Genomic DNA, 22209 nt, shown 5'->3' on the forward strand with positions numbered 1-22209 from the left:
GTTAAACAAATACAACATAAAAGCGTATAACACACATCTTTGTCTCATTCAACAGATGTTCTGCAGCACAGACAAATGTAACACATGTTAAAATAATATTCTACAACAGAGTGGCACTATTAGGAGGTATGGCTTTGCTGTAGTTAGTTATGGCCTTGTTGGAGGAAGTGTGTCATGTGGGGGGTGGGCTTGGGGTCTCCTATGCTTGATCTACTCCCAGTGTGGCACAGAGGTGGTCCGAGGTACAGATGCAGAACTCTCCAGCACCATGTCTGCCCACACAGCGCCATGATGATGATGGACTAAACCTCTGGAACTGTAAGCCAGCCCAATTAAATCTTTTCCTTTATAAGAGTTGCTGTAGTCATGGTGTCTCTTCACAACAATAGAAACCCTAACTAAAGCAAAGCCTCTGGGTCATTTTCTCAATGTAGGATCCATACAGAAGGGCCCATCCCACTGTGAGTGGAGATATCTCTGGTCCTGTGGTCCTGGGTGGTATAAGAAAGCAAACTGAGCAAGTCACGGAGGTCGAGCCAGTAATCAGAGTCCCTCCATGGTCTCTGCTTCAGTTTCTAACTCTAGGTGTCTTCTTTGAGTCCCTGTCCTGACTTCCCTTAATGATGGACTGCAAGATTTAAGATGAAATAATCAATTTTCTCTCCTAGTTCTTTAGGTGATGGTGCTTATCACAGCGATAGAGAAATAACTGGGACATCTGGGGGCTCCATTACAGATGAGGCTGTGTTGGTTACAGTTCTTGTGACTCTCACCATCATGCGGATGATCTTTGCACTCTTCTTCCGTCGGGAATATTTGCTTCTATACATGTGCTTAAGACTCAGCAAAGATTGGTTGTCTAAATTAATGAACAAGAACTATGCCTGTTTCTTAACAAGTGCTATTAATGACAGTGCCACTTCCAGGAAGCCTTCCTTAACAGCTCTATGCTTAGACTTTGATGTGTCAATAGCTTGGTCCTTAGGGTGGCACCGATCATCACTGTCTCATGGCTGTCTCTCACCCCAGTCACTGATCTCTGTAACTCTATGCTTACTCTGCCCTGCTACACATTAATTATGTGCCATCCCCTAGCATGCAGTTAAGGGTGGATGACTGAATGCATATCTGCAGAAGGGGAAGCCGGAGGAGGATTAGAGGGGCCAGCAGCAGAAGCAGCGGTAACTGGTATAGTATCTTCTACTTGGTTAAATATCTAATCACCATGGAAATGCATCTCTGGGTGTGTCTGAAAGTATTTCCGGAAAGGCTTAACTGAAGAGAGAAGAGCCACTTTGAATGTAGGTGGGGACTCAGTAGGACAACACAGGAGGAAGTGAACTGAGCACCAGCATTCTTCTCTCGGCTTCCCTACTGACGCAAGATGACCAGCTGAGTCCGACTGCTTCCCTTCATGATTAACAATGTCTCTGGGAAGGGTGAGCCTGAGCAGACCATTCTTCCTTTAAGCCGCTTCTTGTCATCAGGGACTTGGTTCCAGCAATGGAAAGAGTGACTAGTACCCGAGTAAACTGAAATGATCACCATGTTCCTGTAGAACCTGCTACATTCAGATGTGCCTTTTGTCACCTGACCCTTGTTTCCATTATAACCCAGGACATCCTAATGTTTACACATCCAGGGCTCGAAGCAATCCTTCTACCTACCTGGCCAAGTACTTATATAAAACTAGTTAGATTCACAAATAGGAATGGCACCCACCTAGGGTTCCCTGGCGTCCCATCTGTCCACGAAAGCTTTCTTCTTCGAGCCCTGGACCTTCCCAGCCTCACGATTCTTGGGGATGATGGTACTCTCCAACAACGCTCATATATATGAGCCTCACATCTCAACAAACATGTGTCAGACAGGAAATTGATGTCAAGGCATGGTGCACTCCAGTAAGTAAGGTAGGATGAAATGGGCCCCGGGCGAGTAAGCTCTTCCCGAACGCCATGGCAGGTACTAATAAACTGAGGGCTTATCTTTTTGAGACTCTCATCCATCCCAAGCTGAAGCTCCCCTTCCAAGTAAGAGACCACCACACCCCAGTAAGTGTGATTACTCGGAGAGAAGGCCACTTCACCTATTTATTTATTTTTCCTTAGGGTATCAGACCCACTGATCTGTATTTCCACGGGTTCATAATCTTTCAATTAGATACTCAGTGGACTTGAAATCATTTCTTGGGTGATTCTTACTGGGGAATTTTGGGGAGGGGAGAAAAGGCTTTGCAAACGAGAGGGCCTCATCAGCTCAATATCCCACTCTGCCTTTAATGACATTGACTCTTCTTATCCATTGCTCAGCCCAACTTAAGAGTCATTTGTGCCTGAGAATGGGAGCAAAACAGAGGAGAACGTGAGGACTGGAGAGAATGTGTTTGTGTTAGAAATGACTTTAGAACAGTATCTCTAAAGTGTAAAGAGAATGGATATGATTTTCGCCATGTAAATTCAATTACATGCACAGTGGCTGCGTGCCTCATACTCCTATAGAGCCGAGAGTGGCAACGGCGTGTGCAGATGCAGCGTCCTTCCTATTGTGCAGGCAGGGTCTTACATATGTTTCTCTCTTCTAAATTAATTACCTTTCAGTGGAAGGCTTTCTGAGGTGAAGCAGGTTCACTCTTAAGAGACACTTCAAGATAGGGCGGGAACAGCTCTTAAGATCTCAGCCTGTATTCTTTCTTCCTTCTCCTACAAACACACTTGTGTTAGCATGAACATTGCCAGGAAACACAGACTGAGCGCACAGAACCAAGGTCCACAGAATCCCCAAAGGAGCAAGTCACGTAAGGCTTGTGTCCCAGAACCCATGAAGTTGATCCTCAAAGTCACATGATAAAGGGGTCACACGGGTAGCCTCCTGGTGACTGGGGGACTGCTCAGTGGGTAAAGCACTTATTGGGCAAGCGTGAGGACTTGGGTTCATTTCCCCAGAGTTCCTGTAAATCCCTGGCATGGCTGTGCACACCTGTAATTCCAACACTGGGTGGAAGGCAGAGACAATAGGGTGCCCAGGCTCGCTCACAGGACTGACCAAAGAGCAGCAGCCTCCAGGTTCAGTGAGAGACCTTCAGACAGGAGATAAAGAGAGATACAGACATAGCAAACACAGAGACATGATACACATACAACCATGATACACACACAGCAACACTACACAGCATATACGCACAGACACGATAGACACAAAGACATACACACAGAGACTTATAACACATGTACGCACACACTCACACACACGTGCACACACTAAATAAAAAGAAAAGAAATTAAAAAATCAAGGTGGTCAATGAATCTTGTGATAGTGTGTAGAGAACGAACCTTCTGGAAACGATGCATTTAGTCAAGTCCGTCCAAGTGATGTCTCATTACTGAGCCCTGATGATTTTATGAGAACAGAGAAAGAGACCAGACACCTGGGCAAAACACACAGTCACACACTTCTGGTCTTTACCAGGAGATGTCAGGCACCAGCTCCAGACTGACAGTAAGACCCTTGAACCAGAATCAGGATTTGGCCAGAGTCCGGCTGTGACCGTCCAAAGTGATGATCTAGTCACATCCCTTTGCTGTGTGAAGTAGCCTGCTTCTGGGGTTGAAGCAGTAGTATGAAGTGGATCATACACATACGGCCACAGGAACATAGGAAAGAGCGAGGCGGAGGAGAACGGCTCCAGGTGCAGCTTTTGGTCAGAGGCAGGAAGGAGCAATGATGTGGAGAGGGAGCCTGTGGCCGAGGATGCAGCCTAAGTAGCAAGTCTGGTATGTTAAAGACCCAAGTCCAGGAAAGCGCCTGAAGGAGCTGAGGGGAGGGTGAGAGCAGAAGACTCCAGATCAGTGGGAACCCCACTATCAGAGATCTTACAGAGCTTCTGAGAGAGCTCTAGAGGTGAGCAGAGGGGAGGGGGCTGTGGGTCAGTTAATAGTGTGATAATAGTGTTTAACTAGTAGAGGCCATGTTGAGTTCCAGGTTTCCCCCTGGGGAAATCTAGGGGAAGGGTTCACGGAGCTTCCTGCATTTTTCCAACTTTATTTTTAAAACATTTTAAAGTCTTCTTATGTTGAGCCTATTCCCCAACATCTTCCTACTCTCCCTTTTCTCAGTTCACCCCTCCCATGAGTCCCCTTTGTTTCTCTAGGCTGTGGTTTTAAAATTATTTGTGTGCACTTGTGTGTGCTTGTGTGCACATATCGAGGTCCTAGGACAACTTGAAGGAGTCAACGCTCTCCTTCTTCCATTTGGGGTTCAAGGATGACACTCAGGTGTCAGGTTTGGTAGCAAGCACCTTTATTTGCTGAGCCCTCTTGTCAGCCCAAATTCCAATTCTTTGAAATACATAGCTATTATAGATTAAAAGTAAAGACAAATAAAAGAATAAAGGAGAAGGGAGACAAAAACTCACTTCCAGTTTCTGTGACTAGAGCTGAATGCTATGAATATTTTGGCACGATTAGTTCCTAGTTCTTGCTACATGTTTTGCATAAGTGAATTTATTCAGAGATAGACCAACTTTGCATTGTCTCATTTATTGGGGGGGCAGAGAGAGGAACTAAAATTATTCCCTTTGCTATTCTCTTCTTTGACATTTTGTGTTTACATGCTTGTTCTTTGCAGGAAACATACGTGCAAAAATGTATGGAAGGAAACATAAAGATGGCTCAGTAAGTGCTGGTGCCTGGTGTCAAGTTCAGTGTCCTGAGTTTGATCCCTCAGATCTGCACGATGGAAGGAGAAAACTGACTGCCTCAAGTCATCCTCTGGCATCCACACTGGTACCATGGCCAACACATGTGCACGCACATGCAGGCATGTATGTGCATCATGCACATACACACGGTATTTTAACAGTGTGTGGGATTCTCTGCATTCGTATAGGCACATATACACCATGTATCTATTTAGCTCATCTGCTGAGAAGCTCTGGAAATACCATGTCTTCATTCAGAGATTTTGGCCAGCATCTCTGGGCTTTCTCAAAACTTAATGGAAAGCCAGATTCATTCCTTTCACTGGCTTTCTGCTTTCGTGAGTCTCAGCTCTTAGTTTTAGTCTCTGATTTTCTGAAGCCCTTTGGAGTTGGCTAGCAGCCTATAGCTGTGCTTATAGCCAATAACCTATAGCTCTTCCTTCTTGCCCCCATTGGCTACCAGTCTATTCTCCCTAAGGGCTGCTCTTACCCAGAGGCAGATCTGGCCTGGGTTCCTGCCCCATTCAACTCTTCTGATCCCATGGAAGGTTGTATTGCTTTTATGATTTGTGGAAACAAAACACAGAAAATGAAAAACCACAGTGAATTCTCTGCTAGGTTGCTTTCTCGAAGGCCTTTTTGGACTCTGTCTTCCAGGTTGGTTTTGAATGTTAAAGCATCAGGATTCAGTGCAATATGGATTGACCATGTGCAGATATTTGAGAGTGGAATTTACATTAGCCAGAACCTCAAGCCAGAGGGGGGCTGACTCTGTCTCAACTCTCTCACTTCCCAAAGATGTGCAGGGAGTCTAGTAGAACTTAATGTAAGGGGTTCAGCACCTCTAAACACAGGGCTGCCAGCAATTAGGGAGAGGGTCTAGGATGCTTCTGGTTTCTGGAACCATATTGATCTCTGAGCATTCTGAAGACTGGTCTAGCAACAGGAACAGTGGGGACATTGGCAGAAAGATGTAGGAAACTATGACCTTTGGCATACAATTTCTGTAGACACAAAGTTCTTGTTTTTGTAGCCCCAGTTTTTGAAGAAATAGAGACACATATTTCTTCCTTGGGGCTATTCCTTCCAAAGAGATCACGTATTTCAAGTGTCTAGCATACGCCAGGAGCTAAATAAGTATCCATGCATCCTATCGTCCCTCTTTTCTTCACTGCCATCTTGGATTTCACCACCAGCATCTGACCAGGTGAGGGGGTCATGGAGGAGAGTTGGGCAGTGTGGGGACACACTTCTTCCCAGATTTCTGGAAATGGTTGAAACTTAAACTGGGCCAGGAGTCTTGTGATGCCTGGGTGAGAGACAGAGTTAAATTAAGGTTTAATCTCAGCCCCCTTCCATGTGTTAGCCAGGCTGCGCAGAGGGAAGAGTTTGAAAGGGATTCAATGTTGTATTTTCTGTCTCATCTGATGGAGAAGGGGGAGGGGAGAGAATATTAGAGTTCAGATGGCTAGTCTTCCAGCTAGCATCAGTTCTGGGGATGTTTCCATTTTTCCATTGGAAGAGATAAAAAGAGATCAAGGGAAAGCTGAAGATGGTCTTTGTTGGCCAGAAAAATAAAGTTATCTTGCAAGATGGAAGGCAGTGGCCCAGAGCAAGAATGGCTATGAGGAAATGTCACAGGTATTGGTGAGACAGAGCTGATGCCAACATAGTGGCTCTGTGCCTCTATCCGCACACTGAGTTGGTCCCAGGGAAAAATGAAAGATCCCTCTCACCAGCCAGCCTCCCCAGCTTGTAGATCAGGCAGTGGCTGACATGTCTAGCTTGTCCTCTAATATAAAAAAAATGATGTTTTCATTCCTCTCCTGTTTGGTTCACTTCCTAGGAGCAATCTTAATAAACTTTAGGTGGAAATCCTTGAGTAACATCTCTCTCTCTCTGGGTACCATAGCCCTAAGGTGATAAGATGGATATTCTTGGCTCCACTCTTTCAACATCTTGATCTAACTCTATTCCTTAGGCTTCCCTACCCCGTGTTTCCTGAAAAAAATTCATTCTTAGTCCCCTGTACAAAATTAATGCATTAGCTCATAATCATTCATTCCTTTGTCATATTTGTGAATTTTCTGAAATGACCTTGGGGTTGCTAGTCTCCTGCACTTTTCAGCATTGTATCACTCTCATTGGGATGGAATCTTCAAGCATTTCTCCTGAATCTAGGGAACATGGTGAATGCGGGCTTGACCGGAGAGAGTGGGACTCAGCATGACTCCTGATGTCCAGGCAGTGATGGAGATACATCCTTGTGTGACTGGCTTCAGGCCTCCATACATGAGGTGGCATAGACCTCATAAAGAAGCCAATGGCAAAAGTCACCATTGTTGGCTATCCACAGGCAATCCCTCCACCAGATATCTCAGGAAGTGGCTCTCATATGGTCCAACAGAGAAACAGCCTTTGTCTAGCATCCTGCCTAGGGTTCCGCATATCTTAGAGGAGAGACAAATGTCCCAACTTGGTCTTACTTGTGGAGCTTTATATCTGTAACTCTAATCTGGTGGCATTGCAAGAAGAAGGGGTAGGACGTAAGGATGGGGAGGAAGAGAAGGAGGGAAGGAAGCAGTCCATTGATTCACTCATCCATGCATCCTCTTACCTACACATGTATCCTTCTCAGACATTCAATGTTCTCACTGTGACCACAGCGGGAAGCCACAGAGATGAGGACACAAAGGTCCCCAGAAGTTGAAGACATGCCTGTCATCCTGTCAGCCCATGTGTCTCAGCTGTCCATCAGGCACTTCCTCTCACATCACATTGAGATTCCTCCGTTCATTGTTACACATGTGGTCTGCTTTGGCACTCCTACTAAGTTCCTCCAGGTTAGGGTCCAATCTCTTCTTACTCCATGGTCCACATCACAGTCTTAGGAGCTAAATTAATATAGACTGATACAGTTTTTAAAAGCCAGCATTAGGCACCCAAGTCACCATGCAAATTAACTGGCTGCATTTTGGAAAACTGTTTCTTTGAATGAACTCATCCTGGCAGTAAGAAAGGGGGGGGGGGGTCTTCCTTAATGCACTCTTTGGACAATCCCCTACGAGCTCATTTAGCTCTCAACAGCTCCATAAAGTTTAAGGTTGCCCTCAGTTGTGGATATGGGTTTGGGTGCCGACTCAGAAAGTCTCTTAGCTGCAGAGTGTAGAGGAAAGAGTTTAGCCAGTGCCAGAAAGCCCTTCCCAGCCACCAAGAGGACGCCCACATGTGAAAACAGAATGCAGAAGATACTTTCGAAATCTCTGAGATGGCTTCTGTAAAGAAAACTTCTCCTCTTCTCCTCCTCTCTCCTCTCCTCTTTTTTTATGTCTCCGCTACTCCCCTTCCTTTCCTGTCCTCCCCTCTCCTTCCCTCCCCTCTCCTCTCTTCCCCACTCCTCTCCTCTCCTCCCCCTCCTATCTCTCCTCTATTTTCCTCTTCTACCCTCTCCTTCCCCCTCTCCTCTCCCTTCTCCTTTCTTCTCTGTGTCCACTCTTGTCTTTTCTCCTCCCCCCTTTTCCCTCCCTTCCTCATCTATCCTCTCCTCCCCTCTCCTTTACTTGCATGGCTGTGTATCAACCCAGACTCTTGCTTTTGGCAGGTGAACACTTTATCACTGGCTTCAGTTTCTGGGGTAGGGTCTTATGAAGCTCAGACTGATGGGAAGTTCACAATCCTCCTGCCTCCACCTCCTGGAAGCTGGGATACAGGGAATGCTCTTCAATATGCAGCCTGTAGTGTTCTGTGGTTCTAGCAAGCGGGGATGTTCCACTTCTCAGCTCCTGGAAGCCAGCTCTCACCAATCTCTTTTGAATCTCCTAGGAAAGTGCAGCAGGCCGGAGCTCCTGTTAGAGAAACCTGACCTGCAAAGCCCAGCAACCTAGGGCAAGTCTGTTCAAAGTTCGCAGGAAGATGAGAGATGGAAGGCGGATAATGCCCAGGGACAGCACATTCACGTCTTTCTGTTCTGTGTTCTGAGCTCCAGGAACCTAGAACCACAGATGGGCCACGGGGGTCTGTTGCTTAGGACAGCAGACGGCTCAGCCTGGCCTTGCCTCACTGTGTGAGCAGAAGGAAGGGGGCTGAGGGGCAACGGGACCTGAAGGTAACGTGCCACATTACTCTGGGTGACCTCGACTTCTAAAGGCTTCCTTTGCACCCACAGCCCTTCTGCAGAGAGGCTGTGGGCGGCAGTGTCGAGGGAGATGACGCAACTGCTTATTAAAAGAAACTCATGCTGGGAATTATCCTTTGGATGGTGGGACTCCTTAGAAGAGTTCCAGGAACTGAGAAGTTTCTGGAGAGCATATGTGGGCCTTTGGATAGCAGAGTGCTCTTTCTTTTGACAAAGCCTTCTATCTGCATCCCGGCAACTGGGATGATGTAGTGGCATGACAAACCTGCTTCCTCATTTTCTAACAAAGAGATTACAGCTTACAGAAGGAGGAAAGCCCCTTGTTTCAGGTCACCTGGTGGTTAAGGACAGTTGTGACCAGCTTTGGGTGGTGCCCTACAGCCAGCATGCTGTGCCAGATGCCAGCTCCTCACACCTTTTCCTGTCTGCTCATCTTGTCCCCATTATCTCTTCACTGCCTTACTAGAGACAGCCATGGGACACATGAAAAACCTTCACAGACAGTCAAGAATCCTTCAAATTCAAATATGCAGACCCCCCTGAATACAGAAGATGACTACCTCCTGAATCTGTCTGGAATTGGTGGGAACTGTGTGCAGACCACCATTGAGCAAACCACAAATGAGACCTCTTGTCTGATTTGGTAGTTTGAGTCCTAGTGGCCACTGAGACTGGTTGATTTTCTAAACATTTCTTCATTCTGCAACTCTGTCAAAATGAAAAGCATGTAGAGTCCCCTACCTAAGATATCTCGGTCCTGTCCTCCTTTGTGTCCTTTTAGAGCCAGACTGTCACGAAAAGAACAAGAATAGTAAAACACCATAGGGAAACCGCCGGCACAGCCACCAATACGGAACCCTCTCACCCCAGCAAAGACATCACAAGTATTCATCTATTCAATGCCAGACACTAATCTGAGATGGGAAACACTCCCCCCACTGTGCGTGCACGAGCCAAGTGTGAATGTAGAGGTTACAGGCCAGCCCCCAGTGTCGATCCTTGCCTTCCACTGTTTGAGGTGGGTTATCTCTCCCTTGTTTCCCTGCCATGCTGCACATTCGTGGTTAACTGGCCTGCCTGTGTACTCCAGGAGAGTCTCTACCTCTGCCCCCATCTCCCTGTGAGGACACACCTGGCTTCTTGGAGGTTGTGGGAACTCAAACCCAGGTCCTTACATTTACCAGGCATGTGTTTTACCTACTGAAACCACCTTCCCAGCCCTGCATGAAAACTTGACCATTCAACTGGGTGAGAGAGGAAACTGAGGCAGGAAGGAGAGGTTAACACACTGGTCTAGGAAGCCATGAGGCTGAGACTTGTCCCATTTGCACCCTCTTTGCAAACAACCTTTTTCAAAATCCCTTTCATGGACATCTCCTCCCATCACTTACCTCAGATCTGTGGACTTCTCGGGGGTTTGGTTCTTACTTTCTGCTTTGGCATTCCCTTTCCTGCTTCACTGTGTGTGTCCAGTGGATGAGGAGAATGAATTTTGCACACAGTGGGGATTTCTGCATCAGTGTGGATGGGACAGTGACACCCTTGAAAGGCCTTGAGATTCATATGACAATATCATAGGCCAGCAGCTGTCAAGTGGACGAACTCAGGGCCTTGCATGGAGGAGCACTTGGGCAGTGATCTTTGTTATATCTAAATCCGTGGAGTCCCCTCAAAACCAACAAAGAGGCCAAGTCCCCTCTGTAAAAGCAAAGAGCCTTTATTCTTACACAAGTTTGCTAACTGATTTTCTGTGCGTCCAACTTATTGGCACAATAGGAGAACCCTCAGTATAGTTGAGGTGGGTTTTTTTTTATAATAGCAGGGAAACTTTTAAGGTTCAGGACACCGGATTGGCTGACATTTGTTTAGGGGCATCCTGGTGAAAAGTGATGGGTGTGTGCTGGCAGGTGATCCTATCTACAATGGTTGGAACATTAGGAATTTCCTTTGGATGGTCTGTTTCTGGGTGGAGTGTGGGTGGTCTCAGTTTGTGGTCTTTCTTGGTACCAGGTATTGTCTTAGGGTAAACTGAGACTCAGGCTTACCTTCCTGCTGGTCTATGGAGCCTCTCTTGGCAGGTGTGTACCAAGCTGCTCTGGGTCCTACAATCTTTTCCATTTGTTTTCTTAGCTCACAACCACCAAGCCTCATTGCACAAAGGACTTTTTCAGAAAGAGTACACGTGTCTCTGATGGCTTCCAGTTCCCTCCTCACTTGATATGATTCAAGAACCTTGTCCACAGCAAGGATGAGCTCTCTGTCCCCATCATTGGTACGAAGGGCGATGCCGGCAAAGGGTTCTAGAATCCTGCCTAAGATGGCCCGGAGTGCTCAGAGGATCATCAATGTGGGGAGAGGACAGAGGGTCTGAGTGGTGACACGTGCCCTCTCTTCATCAACAGCCGAGGACAAAGGAGATTGTCTTACAGTTATCCACTGTTATTTCTTAAATTATCGATCACCTATGACACTCCACAATGAAATATGCTTATAATCAAATAATTATAGGACATACCCTGTCCTGGAAATGTCACAATGTACATCTGCACATAGAAAGTTCTGGAAACTACAGGGAAGACAGACTCCATTGCAGTCTGACACATTAACATCCTTCCTGGATGTTGTGGCAGGGACTGTCAGTTGCCTCTGAATAACAATTATCTTCCACTATTTTGCCAATAGAATTCTAATTTTATTCGGTTGGCAATACTTCTGGAAATATACAATTATAGTATATTTCCCAGCATCCCTTTCAGGGAAACATGACCATGAAACTAACTACCTTCCTGCACATGCAATAATAACAAGTGTCATAAAGGATCTCAGGAAAGACTGCTTCAAATGAGCCAGTTAATCTGAGACAATTCTGTTAGATTTACTATGCTTCATCATCCCTTTCGTAGAATGTAAATGTGATGACTTGAGAAAAAAGGTGATTTTTTTTATATGAAAGAGATCTCTAAGGATGATGGAGAAAGTTTGTAGAAAGACCTAGTTCCTTCTTACACCATCTCTGTTCATCTGTCGTTCATGACTATGAGAAAATACCTGGAGCAGGCTACCTTCATCAACTAGCACTGTTTGGGAGGCTCTATGGACAAACAGCCTGGTGCAGACGCTTAGCAGGGCCTCCCCACCTATGTCTTACGGTGGAAAGCCATTTAGGGGTTGCCACAGTGGGGAGAAATATCATCACCAACCAAGAAACCAAAGCGATTCGGAGACTTGGCTCCCTCTTAATAACTTTCCCTGGTGAGAATTCAGAGCTCCCATGAAAACTGCCTCAACCCATTGCCAAAGAAATGCCCACAATGACCAATAGACCTCGTTCGGGCTCTCATCTCACAGTACCTGCCACATCTCAGCACTACCGAGCTAGGGTCCAAGCTCCTAACACAGTACCCATGACGACACCCATGCCACCAGCCTGGCACTGCTGACCTTTGCCTTGCTTTCACTAAACTGAAAGTGAAATGGGGATACAGGCTGCTACCACTCATCTCCTTTGCTAGCCCTGAGTCCCTTCTTCCCCAGTTCTTCCCACAGCCTTGAAAACTCAGAGTTAGCAATGTCCTGACCCATCTGTCTATGCCTCATCTGTGGAGGCAAACCAAGGCCTGGAGAGAGTGAAGATGGCATGTCGGTGGGCAGTGGCTGCTTACACGGGCAACTGGACAGTGGACCCACAACTTTCCACACTCTTCCATTTGTGTGTAGTTTTTAGAATAAGCCAAAAATCATGTCTGAGAAAGAGTATTTAGGAATAACGTGAGTATATATTACATACTTTTGAATGCTTCAGAGAGAACATTCAAGTACCCAAGACATTCTTGCCACTGGGCATTTGAGAGGGGCACTGAAATCCCGACCACTTAGCCATGGCAGAAGGCTCTCAGAAGGTGAGGGAGCTGCCAGCCAGAATTAGGCCTTTGCTTTGTCTGCCTTCAAACTCACAAAAATCAGGGAGCCTTTCAACTTGGTCTTACAGGAATGCGGCTGCGGGTAGTTTGCAGCAGCCTCTCAGCTTGTCTCTAAGTCCACAGGCTGATCAAAATGCCTTCAGGAGCTGCAAGTTGCAACAGAGGCAAAAATGCAGCCCTTGTTTCATGGGAGCTTTCTGGTAAATGCATCCATTTTCAAGATACATGGCCATAGACTCCTCCCACCCTGCCTTGCCAAACGTGGGTGTGTGTGAGCATGTGTGGATAGCGCGGGCACGCTCACACACTCACACACACACACACACACACACACACACACACACACACAGAGAGAGAGAGAGAGAGAGAGAGAGAGAGAGAGAGAGAGAGAGAGAGAGAGAGAGAGAGAGAGAGAGAGAGAGAGAGAAAGAGAGAGAGAGAGAGAGAGATAGAGAGAGAGAGAGCTGAAGCTGCCTGACTGAAGTAGAAACAGGAAAAAGAAAGACAACATTACTAATTACTCCCCCATTATTAGGAAAATCTTTAAATTATGATATTGTTACCCGAGGGCTTGCTGACAGACTTCTTCAGTCCTCGTCCTCCTGGCTTGAAGCCAAGGTTCCCATTCTCTTTCTTGCTTTTGAATCCTGGAATGCAGACAGCAAAACTTCCCATTGGTGAACAAACGTGTCTAAACCCCACTTACCGTGCTGTGTCACGCAAAGGACCCTATCACTGCCAATTCACTTCCCTCTGAAGCAGCGGAGTGCCAAGCCCTTGTTCCGTGCGTAGGGTATGTCCTCTAAGAACTTCCTAGGCATTTGGGTACCCTTCCCTTATGCATACACTGCCACCTTTATTCTTCGTGAGATTTCTTAGAACCTGTGTGGATGTTGTAGTCCTAACTCCTGGAGTTCTCGAATGGTCCTTAGGGTGTTTCTATGGCTCTTCTCTCTCCTCTTGTATAGGCTGATGTGAGAGGCTGTACCAAAGAGTAATTCTGCCTTGGAAGCCTGTCAAGCAGAGGTTCCTATCATGTTGTGTTTACCATAGATTATTGAGGTCCTCATGAGACCTGTTTGCTGCAGGCTGAGAGCTGAGAGCTTCAGCATCTGTGCCTGTCGGTCTTGTCACCTGCTTTTGTAAAGTTTTGGTAGGACACATCTGTGCCATGATTTAGGGATTGATTGTGTACCCCCCTCCTTTGAAGGGCTGTGCTGGTCCACATTTTTGTCAGTAGAACAAAATGATTTGGGACAGTGAACTTGAGGAAGGAAGAGGTGGCTTGATTTGGTTCATGCTTTTAGGTTCCAGTCCCTTGGTCAGCCAAAGTCTCAGACAGGGAATGGCAGATGGCAACAGCAGGGAGCCTGTGAGGGGGTGAACTGCTCATCCCATGGTCAGAAAGCAAAGCAGGGTGTGGGTCAGGTGGGACGGGACTGGGGTCTCACTATCCTCTCTGGAGCATGCACAATCTCAGTGACCTAAAGCACTCCCACTAAGTCTCATGCCCTGAAATGACTCTACCACCTCTTGATCGTACCTCTCTGATGACCAAACTCTGAACACGTGGGTCTTTGAGGAGAGCATTAAAACCCAAGATATACTAGCACCCATAGTGGGACTGGGTGATAAGGCCTAAGTCCCATGAAGCCAGCAGTGTTCATTGTCTCTGCAAAAAAAAATCCTCTGCTGACCCTTTCCCTGAGCAGGCTCCATGCCCCTCCCGGCTCTAGGAACCTCTTCATCCTGCTGGCACATGTTGTGGAGAGTTTTGGGTCAACTTGACACAAGCTGGAGTCACCTGGGAAGAGGGGCTGTCCAGTGAGAAAATGTCTCCTTAAGATTGGTTTGATATTTCATCAGCCACAACAGCCCTAAGATAGATGGATGTAGAAGGATGGCTCACACATGGAGGGCCATTCTCGCCTTTTATCCTTTCAGTAATGCTCAAGACCCACTAATAATCTATTGGCCAGAAATCACTCCTGTGACCACACTCACCTCTCAGGGATGTGAGAAAAAGAACCTGTTCTGCATTATGGACAAAACACAAGATACGGTGAGCATCACTGATCCCTCCCCGGGATTTGAGCATCTGTATCTAGGCAGCAGCCATTGTCACAGACCCAAGTTCTGCAGCATAGCCCTGTTCTTGCAGGGTCCCTTACTCTGCTCTTCCCTGGCCCAGCCCTTAGCCTTCTGCATTATGCTGGAACTTTATCTTTCTGCTTTCACACCTAGTGTTCACCTTTCTTCTTCCTGCCAGTCAAACCCTGTAACAACAGAACATTTTTGCCTAAGAGTTTTGGGGTTTCCTTGAGCTAGCATCCAGTTTCCCCAAGATCTGACCAAGCATGGTCTCAGTCTCCCACACATCACATGGACCTCTGTATCACCAAATGTACATTTTTCATGTTGCTAGCCTATGCATACATAGTGTGTGGCTTTGTGGAGTTCTGATCCTTTTGTCTGGCAGGTCTTCCCTTCACTAGCCTACAACCTGTAGCCCGCTACAACACATTCTTCCCATTCCAGTATTGTGACCATTACAGGAACACTTACCCCTAATTTCTTCATGGATCCTAGAGTGGGTGCATTTTCCACCAGCCTAATAAATGGGTGGTATTATTTTGGATGGATGAACTAACGCGTGTCTGTTGGATTCCGTGTGTTCACACCCCTTCCCCCCCCCCCCCCCAGTGAGGATGAATCCTTCTTTTCCTTGTGTTGCAAACAGTATAGATTATTGCATTTCTTTTTATTAAATGTTAGCTCCATGTGAGCTTTCTGCATCTTCTTCAAGATGCCACTCAGTTCTCAGATAAGACCCCTCGTTAGCCATCATAGCATGGAGCACAGGACAGATGTTCAGTGCCTTCTCAACCAATACGTCAAGAGATAGACAAGTGAAGGATGTCACAACTTCCTTGGGGATTCAACCTATACACACACTCTCGGTGTCTTATGGCTTCCTTCAGGTGGGATATTAATTCTTGAATGAGAAATGTCTTTCTCTCTTAAAGGGGGATTGAAGGCTGTAAATCAAGAGCCAAGAAGAGTCAAGGTTAAGTACAAGCTTACAACCCGAGCAGTGCTGATCTTCCTGTCTCTTCCTCCCTTTTTACATGCAGACAAGAATTGAGGGTCTCATTCTGGGATGAGTAACTTTGGACTTAGCTTTCCTATGAAGAGACAAGGAGAAACATTAGGGGTAGAGTCTGAATGGAAACCAGCTGGAATGTCACACCATTAACCATGAGTGCAAGTGGCCAACCACAAATCATTTTCCCTTTCCATACCATAGGTAACACTCTACCAATCAAAACTTACCTCTGGTGCTGAAGAGAATTGTGATTTCAAGGCCCCACTGTATGAGTGACTCAGATACACAGCCCTAATCAGAGATCGTTTAGAACCAGAGGTTCCCAAGTTTTCTTTCAGTTCTGGGAACTTTGTGGTGGACAGCCTACAGGGAAAAACCTCTCCATGTGCTAAAAATTCTGGAGGGAGCCATGTATTGGACTTGCTGGGTTTGCCAGGCAACAGGCTCCAAATGTCCATACTCACCCATATGTTATCCACCTCTCTTTTCTACACAAATGGTCTGGGTGTATCTATAGAAACTCTCTCTCTCTCTCTCTCTCTCTCTCTCTCTCTCTCTCTCTGTCTCTCTCTCTCTCTCTCTCTGTCTCTCTCTCTCTGTGTGTGTGTATGTGTGTGTTTGTGTGTGTGTGTGTGTGTTCTCAACCTCAGACTCAAAACAAAGCTAGCTAGAAGTCTGCTGAGCCAATGGCTCCAGGTGAGCTAGTATCCAGAGGGAAAGAGCAGAGACAATAAGCAATGCAGTGTCAATCCCATATCCACCATGGTTAGGTGCAGTTTTATGCTCCTGGGAATACTATAATCAGAATAACCGTTCCCACATTCACCCTGGGGTGGGGGTGAAGAAACTGGGATGCGTATCAATGACTCCCTCATCCATCATTGGCTGAGTACTGGTCTCGGAGCCCCCACTCTCTGGCTTTCCCTCCAACCCCGTATTCTCGGAAAGCTACTCCCATAGCAGAACAAGGAGAGGTGGAGCAATCATCATAAATGGCACAGAGATGAACTTCAAGTGGTTATGAGCAGACCATCAGCATGGGAACTCGTGGGTCAAGTCCTCAATCAACCATGAAAGGAAGTCAAGTGTTCCTTGTGCCTTCAGCTCACAAGTGCAGAGGTTATAGGTGTGTATCACCATGCCTGGATCAAACTCAGGGCATGCCGTGCACGTACTCTACAAGGCTGTTGATATCCTCATCCCCATTTTGTTTCATTGAAACAGGACCGCATGTTGCTCAGGTTGGCTTTAACTTCCCTATACAACTGTGGTTGGCCTTGAACTGCTGATTCTCCAACTCTACCTGCCAGCTACTCGGATAATAAACTTATGCTAGACACAGCAACACCATTCTTCTGTTGTTGTTGTTGTTACCATGCTGACTACACAGCCATGTATTTCAGATGGAACTATTATGCTGTGATGGACCTAACAGCTTGGATACCTCAGCGACTGTGTGGAGCAACGACCCCCAGCCTTGATAACTCATAACTGGGGCTAAATTTAAAATGAGGAAGTCCTGGTTATGGTAAGACACTGTTTTGTGACACTTCCTGGGAAGTTGGGTCAAATGGCTAATCACTCTAGATAAGAAACTGAAGAAAGACCAAAGTATGGAGGCCACCAAAGTTCAACTGGGTGAACCAATAACTTTTTGGGGTAGCTTACAGGAGTATTGTCAGGGGTTACTTGCAAGAGTAGAAATGATTCAAAGGCAGCTGCATGGATGATAGCTCGTGAGCACTGGAAACCTGAAGCTACCACACAGCCTGCAGACAGCTCAACAGATCAGAGAGCATCCTCTTCCAGAAGTTCAGCAGGGAGCTCAGCTCCTCTGGGAGTCTCTCTGCAGTCCCTCCTCCTTATACATAGCTGGGGAGGGAGAAGCTATGTTAGTTTCAGGGAGGTGTAAAGTCTTTAAGCTGTTTACTTTCTGAGCTTGATCATCTTCCCTGTGTAAAGGAGTGCTTCACCTCCTCTTAGAGCCTGGTGCTGTTTAATCTCCTTTCAAACATCCTGGGTCTTAATTAACTGATTTTCAAAGATGTAAGGTTCTAATCTTGGAGGAAACGGCTACACAGCAGGCTCTTCCATTTCAAGGCTGCTGTGGTGTGGCCACCAACATGGGCCACCATGGTCAAATCCCAGACGTATAGATTTTAGCTCAACTCATCCTCATTTGGTTGCTGCTTCATTTCTACTCATCATTGGGTATAATCCTGAAGACACTCAGATTTTTCAGCCAATTCTGAAGATAATTTCATCAAATAGGAAGCAAGTTTCCATTTTGAATATGAAAAAAAAACCAGAGCGTCAGAAATATTCAGTTCCCTACACAGCATAGCTGGAAGCTAAGGGTCTGGGTAGAGTGTGGCTGCTCTGGCAATCAGTGACCAGTTTCTTGCAAACTGGGCCTCAACTGGACCATTCAAGAAAACTCCCAACTTGACCACGAGCCTCTCGTGATCAAGGATTCACGATCAAGGGATCTTCTGGTAGCTCGTATTAATTACAATCCACTGAGAAATGTTCTCATCTCAGAAAAAGGCCCATGGTCCCATCACATGACCATGTCCTTCCTTCTAGTCCTTGGTCTTCACTTCTTATTTTCTTTGTGAAAAACTTACCAGGGACTGTGGCCGCAATTCCAGAGGGGTAGCAAAGGCTCTCCCCACCTACTCTGCATCCCTTCATTGGTTCATTTGTTAAAGTTAGCTTAGTTCTCTCCAGAGCACTCAGAAAAAGCTCTAGGAGAGATGGCTGGAACCAAGACAGCCACATCCATAGACTCTGCTCCTGGAACCAAAGCATGGTCATAGGCTGTGTTGTCCTGATCCCAGGAACCACGTTCTTCAGATACAGGGAGTGTGTCCCAGGCACTGTATAAGACTGATGGCTCCTCTTTCAGCACTCTGCTCTGCTTAGTGACACAGACTTGCCTTCAAGTGTCGCTTTATTGTGATTTTAATCTTTCTATCATGACGAGTCACTTGAAATTGCCTTCATTTTCAATATTCATGCAATGTTTATGAACTTTCCCCTGCCAGGTCTGTCAGGTAATAAGAAATCAAGGATGACTAAAATATTGTCCTGACCTACAAGATCCTCACCACCAAGGGCTTGAACAAGAAGTAGGGAGCATGGCTCAGTGAACAGCAGTGGATGCAAAGGCCACCATTGTTTGGGGATCATGGTAGAGGGAAGCGATGTGATGTCATTGTAATACTTTCTGCTCTCTTCCTTCCCAGCTGCCTTTGCTATCTTCACTTCTGTGTTGTGTGTGAACTGCTAAGCCTGGGCCTGTTCAGGGACCCTCCAGTCCTGCTGACTCCTAAACCAGTTCTAAGCAAATGTACCATGTTCACCTCCTGCTTAGGAAGTTAGCTCTTCAGACAGTTGAGTTCAAACACCACGTAGGGGTGCCCTCAAGGCAAGAAGGTTTTCTCACTGGCCCAGCAAGCCTGAGGTGCTTATCCAAGACTTCAGGGGCTGAGAAGCAGAGAGGGAGCCCCAAAGCCTTTGTTGAGTCATTTGAAGGAGCGAGGAGCTGATGTATATATGCTGCATCTCAAACACAAGCTACTTCACTACTGCCACTTGCCAAGGAACTTTAATTAACTAGACATTAAAATTAGATGGTGGAATAGAAAGAGAATCCTATTTAGATGCTGCATGGTTATCTCTGGTTCTCCTCGGTAGCAATTCTAGGCATTTTTAGCTTCAGTCCCAAGTCTGCAGTTGATAGTTGCAGACCAGAGTTTTCAATAACTAGAGAGAATCCTGCCCCCTTGATCAGGTTAGGATGCACCCACTGGATGGTAAATCACATGTGCTTGCCCCAGCTAAACAGTGCCCGTCTCTCTCCACGTCCCCTCTTTAGTCTCTGTCTTCTCTAAGTCTGAGCTAGTGCCTCACATTGACAGTGAGGGTGCTGCTCTCAGCACCCCTGAGGAAAGTGGAGCATTTTCACAAATCGCAGAGTAAGAAGGGCCTGTTTGGTGAGGATTCTTAGCAGCAGTGTTATGGAGTAAGGCATCTGTCCTTTGAATATGCCCAACATGGGCAAAGCAGGGGTGGCTGTCAAATTAGGCACATGTGTTTCAATTGCTAGTGAGCTCTAAAATATGCAAGGAAGAGGATTCCACGAAGGGATTCAAGTCTTCTCCATGGGATGGAGGCCAATACTTTTGGGCTTGCTCTGTTTGTGAACTTTGAAAGCGTCTTTGTGATGGTAACTTCTTCAGATTTTATGTCACAGCTGTCTCTTGACTGGATGCTATGAGTGAACTGTGTAAAACCCATGGGAAATGAACCGTGGTTCATCCTAAGACTGTGATTGTACGTCGAGGATTCCCAGGGAACATTGAAGGAATGAGATGAAACGGATGACTGGGAGGATGGGTGAATGGGAAGACGGATCAAAAGACAATGGATGGATGGACAGATGGATGGATGGATGGATGGATGGATGGATGGATGGGTGGGTGGATGGGTGGATGGATGGGAAGATGGACGGATGGATGGATGGATGGATGGATGGATGGGTGGGTGGATGGGTGGGTGGGTGGGTGGGTGGTTGGATATATGGGAAGATGGATAGATGGACAGAAAGATGGGTGGAGAAATGGGTTGGTGGGTATAAATGTGAATTGTGTGAAGATGGGTGGATGTGTAGATAGTTGGATGGGTGGTAGGGCTGAAAAGATGTATTGAGAGTGGGTAGGTAAGTAGATGAGTAGCTGAATGGGTAGATTAGTGAGTAAGCAGATAAATGAATAAATTGGTGAATGGATGGGTGGTTGAATAAGTAAGTGAAAGAGCAGATGTATCCATAACTGAATAAATGAAATCATCACTACACAGAGAAGCAAATAATTGAATAGAAAGAAATATAGTAAAATCAATGGATGGGATACTGGCTTGCTGAGTAAACAGTAAAATAAATGATTAATGATTGAGTGAGTCCACAGCCTTGGATTCATTATACTGGAAGTCCTCATGTTTGCAGATCCCATTGGTGATAAAAAAAAATAACCAAAGCATATAGTTTAATGGTAGACAACAGACATGTCATGTACTGGGGATCAAGCATGTGACATAGAAACTTGGCTTCTTTTAGAAGCAAGACAAAACGTTGGAAATCTTTTCCTTTGAGCCATAAAAATCAATACATATTTTGTCAGCAAACTTAAAAGAAATCTGGAAAGCAAAACTAAACAAAAAACTGTAGCTTATTGCTGAAAAAAAAAAGACTTAAAAAGTTAAAACACCTGTCTTCCCTGCTCACCTCTTTCCAAATTGTGCGTGCCTGCTCACTCCTCCCTTCCTCCCTTCCTCCCTCCCTCCTCCCTCCCTCCTTCCTCCCTCCTTTACCTTCTCTGTGAATATTCTTTCATATGAAGAATTTTTGTCATTTTCATTATAATCAACTTTTACAACTCAGTTTGCTATGCAATTCCTCAGTCCCCCTGCCATCCAATTGGCAATCCTATGTCCCTCTAGGACAAAGTCAGCAGGTTATGCAGGGGTTGAGACTATCCTGGTCTGGCCCCTTGCCCTCATCCAGTCTTCATATCCCTTCCTATATCACTGGTCACCAGTTGCACAAATAATCTGCTGCTCTGATCGAGAGAGATGAGCAGCAGTAAGAGCTGCCATATACAACCTGATTGCTTATCTATGTGTGGTCACAGGAACTGCTTCAACAAATCTATGTATGCTTTCTCAATTTAAATCTGGAATGTCTGTCCTCCAACCTGCTGGGGCAAGGAAGGCAACCTAACCACGGTTAAGAAGGCTTTCTGAAATTTTCACTTATGGTTTGTTCAGGACTTTGTAATGCCACAGAATATTGTTAGCTATACTTGAGAACAATGCAATCAATCAGTATATATATATATATATATATATGCATACACACATACATATATTTGTATATATGTATATACAAACATACTCATGTGTGCATATATGTATATATAATTGTAATATGTGTAATTATATGTAATATATTACATATACTATTACAATTATATATATATATATAAAATATTACAATGGTTTGTGATAGATATACCACAAACCACTGTAATATTTTAAGGACTAGGGTGTGGAGAGATTGTAAGAACCAAGGATCAGGGAGTTTTTCATGAGACTGTGACTTCTATTAATATGAGAAATTATACCCATAAAGTCTCAGCAACATGACTGCCCAAACATGAGCTGAGCAAGGGTGACATTAGTGGACATACCAAAGGGAACAGGGAAAAGCCCACACGGGCTCAGTTCCACACAAAGAACTACAGGCAAGTAAGGAAAGATGGGAGCGGGAGAGATGGCCTCACTGGTAACC

The sequence above is a fragment of the Arvicola amphibius genome, chromosome 7, assembly GCF_903992535.2.
Source record: "Arvicola amphibius chromosome 7, mArvAmp1.2, whole genome shotgun sequence".
In the NCBI taxonomy this organism is placed as follows: Eukaryota; Metazoa; Chordata; class Mammalia; order Rodentia; family Cricetidae; genus Arvicola; species Arvicola amphibius.